This window comes from Anopheles coluzzii, chromosome 3, assembly GCF_943734685.1.
Source record: "Anopheles coluzzii chromosome 3, AcolN3, whole genome shotgun sequence".
NCBI classification, from domain to species: domain Eukaryota; kingdom Metazoa; phylum Arthropoda; class Insecta; order Diptera; family Culicidae; genus Anopheles; species Anopheles coluzzii.
Window position 1 is genome coordinate 48,438,678 of NC_064671.1, and position 6,756 is coordinate 48,445,433.

General features: G+C 48.6%; 1 protein-coding gene across 1 annotated transcript in view; it reads right to left on the reverse strand.

Annotated features, from left to right (window-relative positions):
- The window catches only part of LOC120954915 (homeobox protein 5), a 50,931-nt gene extending 46,587 nt beyond the window's left edge, over positions 1–4,344 (reverse strand). The window contains exon 1 of the mRNA XM_040375234.2: positions 3,605–4,344. The gene's annotated coding sequence lies outside the window, so the exon portion shown is untranslated. The remainder of the gene's footprint in view (positions 1–3,604) is intronic.
- Positions 4,345–6,756: the final 2,412 nt, after the last annotated feature.

Consider the following 6,756-nt stretch of genomic DNA (forward strand, 5'->3'; position numbering starts at 1 on the left):
CAAAAGGGCAATCCGTGGCAAAGTGCATCAAATGGCAGGAGATAATGCAAACGCTCTCTCTCTCTCTCTCTCTGTCATACATACTTTTGCGGTGGACCAACCAACCCGCGGCAGATTCGCCCTCAGCGCGAAGTGGTTGTATTAGCGTGCACTAAACTTTCTAACCCTACAAAACAGCGGTGGCCACAAGTACCGCGGGCTTGGCACGGCAGCATGATTGCCCAAAAGTCGAACATCTTTGTCGCACGTCACTTTCGGCGCGTTTGATTAATCGACCGTGCACGATCGCGGACCACACGGCCAACTCGTGCTAATATGTATTAATGGCATCGAAAACCCCCCGCGAGATTGTTTTTCTATATCGTGTGCTGACGCTGTACCTTTAAAGTCGTAAGAATGTCATAACCTTTCCGGTCGTTCGCTGCTTGCTCATTCTTGATGGCGGAGATTAACGCTCCCGACGTCGGACGCAGAGCGAGAGAATTCGACATTCGAACTGACTGTTTCAAACGCACCACTCTCTACCGGTCCAACCCGGTAGCCTCCCTCCGCAGACGTCCCCTATCCCCTTCGTTCCAGACGCATGGCGCGCGCGTTGTGTTGGAAATCGCGCGGAACGAAACAACGGCCGATGAGTTTGACGATCGCGCTCAATTCGTTCCATCGTTCTGGCCGTGCCCGGCGGCGGGAGAATGGTGCGGTGGCGGCTGTGTCCACACTTTGACCGCGTAGGTCGTGAGAGTCATCTTCGCGCAGTTGTCGTCGTCGTCGTCGTCGTCGCCGTCGTCGTGGTCCACCTCATCGTCACCTTAATCGTCATCGGCCGGCGGCGCACAGCACCCCAGATACATACACTTAAAGACGCCGTCCAAATACTAACCAATGCGCACACACTGACGTGTCGGTCGTAAACGACCGCGGCGACGATGTCGTGGTATGCGCGACCACAGCGAAGGAAGTGAAGCCAACGCGCTCAATTCGCTGCGTTCTGCGCAGTTCTAACCGAGGCGGGCTCACTCACCCCTCGGACGGTCACCAAAGAGTCACCTGGGTTCACTTGTCTGTTGACTCATGAACTTTTCCTTCCCCGTGCACAGGCCCTCCCGGTGCTCCCGGGCACCGCCGCACTTCCCTCATGCCACAGCCATGTACAAACCGTCGGCCGTACGCCCATTTGAGGCGTCGCTTCTTCCCCGGTTCTTCGCTTCTTTATGACACCTTTCTTCATAATGATTTGCTTCTTTCTCCACGCGCGTCCAACCGGGCCAACCCCGCCAGAATCTTCCATTCATTCGTTAAAGATCCATACGTCCCCGGTGCCCTTTAGCTTACCCCGCCACGCGAGTTCGTTTAGTTCAACCGTTTGCCTTTTTTGTACAACTCCAACACGCGGTGCCAACTCGGCTCACCATTACTTGCACGCACCCTGTTGCACTTACATTTTGTATTGTCTCGTCATGCTTTTTTGTTAATGCACACCACCAAGTCCACCTTAGCCGGCCACATCCGGTCGCGGTTGTATCAATTCAACACGCTGTCCCAACGACCTGTCTCCGTCGGACAAATTGGACAAGTATTCGGGAAAGTTATCGACATTGAGCGGGCGCTAAAAATGACTACACCTTGTGATGTCGTTTCCTCAGCCGGTTGAGTTGACCTTGGCAAATTATCAGGATGAAAATAAAACACGTTGGTGCAAACACAAGAACTACTGTACTTACGCAGTGTGTTGGTAATAGTTTCCTCGAGAGAATACTCCAAAGAAAAATGTAGCGTGTAGCCTTCAAAACATGCCACCCAAAAAGATTTAACTGTAAAATTTTGAGTAATTATTGAAATGTGTAAATTGAATTTGATTTAATTCAACATCTTCCGAGCTAAAATACTTTATTTACACACACACAAAAACGTCTATTTTGTTGTAAAATCGTTATCGCTAGACTATCCCTCCAATAAATCATTCACTTTGACTATTTAACGAAAATCTTATCCCTTAGACATGAAATTCGTATCAATATGGAACCCATTATTGGTCGATCATCGGTCTGTGACGAAATCCAATGACCGTAACATGACCCCTTCACGAGAAAAATACCACCAGCTGTGGCGTCCAACAATTGGGATTATAGCTGATGTTATATAGTACATCTTTGCAAATAGAATGTTTGCATGATTGTTTGCCAAAAACTAAATTGCAGGAAATGTCGTACGAAGATGTAAAATTCACCAGACTGTAGGAGTAGTAATGCCGATGGTAAATTTTGACAGCGCCTTTAAGGTAGCGCCGACCAGTACTTTTTAACGACCACTACACGTCAACGCTATAGCCGCAGGTTTCGAGCAAATCAATCAATGCTGATCTCCCGATCGCCCGGCAGGCTGAGAGCGAGTGATTAAGGTTCAAAAAGCAGGGCACGCGGAACAGATTTGCACAGGTTTCTGTATCATACCCACCACCCACCACCCTCTCAAGCTTCCCTCCATCCCCCGAACGCCCGTATGATCGCTCGCGGCAGCCGCCGTTGCAGAATAACGTTTAAGTCTCTCTATTAATGATTTGACATTTCAAGTAGTTCAAGCCAAGAATGTCAAACCGGCCCTCACCGTACACAGAGCATATGGGCGCTACTCCACGGTTTTCGGCCAGCAGGAGGTGAAGGTGAACGTTGAAACGGAATCGGGTAGGATCGGTTTCGCTTTAGAACTTTAGAACTTCAGGCACTGCGCCGCGACGCATTATGACGGATTTGAAGAGGAAGGGGGTTGGAAGGGACAAACGAAGAACACAAAAAAACACCCCTCCCCCACCCCCATGAACACGAAGAATGCGCCTCGAAACACGCAACGGGAAGGTGTCGCCGTGCCAGGGTGCGAGTGCCAGTGGAGAGCCAGCCAGTCGGCCATACCGCCGAGAGAGCGAACGAGCTGCGAGAAGTAAATAAACAACAAATACAGAAACATTCGTCCAACGCGCCAGAACGCGTACCGCGGGCCCGCGGATCGTGGTGATCGTGAATTGACAATTGGACGTTGGAAGATCATCTCCGGAAGAAGCAGCAGCAGCGGCAGAACGGGGGCGTCCGGGAGCGCGCACGCGGGCGGACAGCAGGCCGCGCGAGCTTCGGACGGAATAATAATTGTCATTAGAAATATTTCAAGCTCATAAATAAAAACCGGAGCGTACGGCTGTGTTGCTGCTGTTGCCTCCCACCGGACTCTCTCACTGGTGGCGATGGTGTTTCCTTGTCCACCCCACGAGCGCAACGGTGCGGCTAATCGTGCTCAACCGGCGAGGGCAGACCGCGGGTTCGTTCCGAAGCACAAAAGGTCACGTTACGGTGAGCTCTGCCTCCCTTCCTCGTACAAATACACACAAATACACACACATACGCACACATAAACATACAAATACTCAGATATTTCACAACCCCTTCTCGGTTGACGGAACCTCCCGCGCAACACAAACGTCATATACATCTCCCCGTGGTGGGCCGCGGCCTGCTGTTCGACGCATGGCAACGCTCACACAAACGAAACGATCATGTGCTCCCGTGATCGCAGACAAACGATTCTAATGGCATAAATATCGCAAACGTATTCTCACCTCGTAAATGGGTAACTTTTTGGTTTGGTTCGCGATGTCTCTTCAATCAATTCTAACACCGGATGATGATGTCTTCATGCACACCCGCTCGTCGCAGCTTTCAAAACATACTCGCCTTGATAACTTTACACGTGTTTGCGGTACGAACACACACGCACAAACACACACCCATACAGCGTGTTATCAGCATGTCTTGACACCTTTTCCCATACACCACACAGAAGGACGCAAAGCCATCCAGTGTCGATTGCACCGTTACTGTTTCTTCTGGTTTGAAGGAACCGAGGACAACACTTGATAGCACTAATTATGCACCAGCAACACACGTTCTTTAGCACTTCACACTTCGGTTTACACTGGGAACGATTTGTAGATAAGACGCCCAAACCCTTCACACACTCAATCACTTACTTGCGCATTTTGCGTAACGCAGAAGGACGTTAGCAGATAGTCATCGAACACGTGCAATATAGAATGGATTGAATCTAAGATGTCGCACAGTCGCACTGATGGATTCACTGATCATTTTCCAACCTCCTAATAGTCCAGAACTCCAGGGCGGCCACGAGCAGGGGAATTGAAAGAACGGCCGGATACCTCGCGGTCCACACTGCGACGACAAACGAACGCACGCCGAATCAAAAAAAAGAAAGAAAAAACCGGGAACCTGGCGGAGGCAACACACAGAACGTGCCCTTCCGTCTTTCGCTAGCCGCACGCAATTGATTCACTTGCCACGATGGAAACGGTTCCAAAGCGCGCGATTGCTTTGTTTTTCTCGGCCTCTGGTGCCTTTTGCTCGCGTTCACCGCGCTCGCGTTCTCAGCTCTCGCGTTCGCTCGTAGCAGGCCTTATCTTTCTCTCCGTTGCTCTGTTTCGCTTTGCAGGCGCTGGCTCTCGCTCTCGCGCGGCTAAGCTTAAGCCAGCGGCGAGTTTATACTGCGAGTTATCTTCTCTTCCGCGTGGTGGGCCGTGGCGGTTCATCTCCGCTCTTTCTCATCGCGTCGAAACGGTGTCGAACGAGGTTAGGAAGAAAAAAACATACACACACTAAGTGTCTCACGTGGCGCACCGGATTTAATTCACTCTCTTGATTTGTTTACAAGCTTAGCTCATGGGGCTATCAGCGAGGAGTTCTTTGGCAATTGCCCCATCCTTTTGAGGTTTATTTCCATTCATTCTCTTCTACGTCGGGGTTGGATGTGATGAATTTTAAACAGCTTTTTGCTGCATTATTCCCGGGTGAGAATTTCACAATATTGATCAGATCTAGAGCGGTGTGATCCGTGTTGTGATCGACATTATTTATTAATGTATTAGTTGTACTGTATCCAAATTAAAAAGCAGATAGCAGCAAGCGTGCTATGAGCAAACCAGTCAGACCAGACGAGTCAGACCAATATACACTTCAAAAATCTCAATTCATGTAATTCTTTGTTGTGTATTTGTGTGTACTTTTTGTATTCCCGGTCCCCGAAAACAAGGGACTGAGGTAAAAGTTGGCACAGTAATGGCAGTGGCAATGTTTTGGAAACGCAATCACGTTTTCAGACCCCGAACGTACTGTGCCCCCTGTGATGAGAGAATCGGTGCCTTTCTTTCGGAGCCGCGATTGAATGCATTAGAAGGCAAGAGAAGTTGTTGCGAATTGTAAAAATCATTGAAGCGTTGACGCTCTCTCGCAAACACACCGGGCCAGAGAGTCGGCTCGTTGAATTGAGTGTACGGCATTTAGCACTGCGAGCAGATGGGATCGATCGGTGAAGAGCGCGCGGTGGGCAGCACCGGTGGTCGGTGCCCTGCGATGCCAAATGCCATGTGCAAACATTTACCGGTGGTGAACTTTTCGGGCCAAATGTTACCGTCTCGAGACGGCCCCATAGCTCTCCCTCTGGGCGGATGATACCGCCCGTTCGCGCACATACACTGACACTGCCACAGGTCTAGTGTAGTGTAAGTTTGGCCCGCGATCTTGCGCTGGGACGAGTTTACGAGCAAATCACTTTTCGATCGCTGGACGTTGGTGTTAATTATGTTAATTATTTCTACATTCTAGCCGTACACAAACAGCTAGGATGGGTTGATTTTATTTCCCATATTCTTTCGTAGCTTTGCTTCTTATCTTAGCTTGGCCTAGCGTTTGAGTCGGTTGGATGGAAATGGTAAGCTAATTTTTTATTTACTATAAATATTTTTTTTCTATTTTTCAACATTGTAACATAGTACAGAGTGCAATGAAGCTATAAATAAAAGTAACATAGATATTAAATTTCACTAAATTAAAACGATTATATACGTTGTTAGCAATCTAAATTAATTTAAATATCTTTATGAATTATTAATTAAGTTAGAAAATACAAAGAAGTATTTATTTTCGTTACTTCAGTTTTTTGTTAATCCATAGCCATAACATGGCGTGAGACCGTGAGCGTTTTCGGATACTACTGAAGCAGGGCAAGACCGCCAAGCAGTTGTAGCGCCGGATAAGTATGTAAGTATTTAACACATAAAATACTGTGGGCAGAGTATTAAATTTATATTTTCAACAATATTTCAAGGCCAAGAAGTATCGATTATTGCAAGCTCAGGTTCACGTAACCCAACTGGTTGCATGAACACAGTTGTTTGTTGAAATGCTGTTTGAAGTATAACAGAAAAACCAAAATCGATTACGAGTTGCTTTGCCAGTCGCAGAATCGCGCACCATCAGCAGATTTACGAATCGAGCAGATATCACGTCATACAATTAGACGCCAAAGTTGCGGTCACCCGGCCAGATTGTGTCGCCAGTCATATGGCAGCACGGAGCACGGATGTGGGGAAGAGAAACTGGCCTCACCCCATCAGGGGAGGGTCACTCGCACAGTTCAAGCTGTGCGCGGTCGTATCAGGTCGGCAGAGCGGTCGACGGGTCGGTTGAGTTGGTCGGTTTTTATGAGTAACCTATTTTAAATATAGATTCTATTTGAAGGAGCGGCAAAAACCAGCATCACCAGAAAAAAAGGCAAAGAAATGGTTTCGTTCTGCGATTTGCCAGCGACGCGCAACGCAACACTGGCGCACTGTGAACCCGCGAACCGTTTCGCAACCCCGAGTTTGTGCCTTTTGCGTGCTCCCGCTCACCCGCCGAAATGACACCCCCGGTAAAGTAA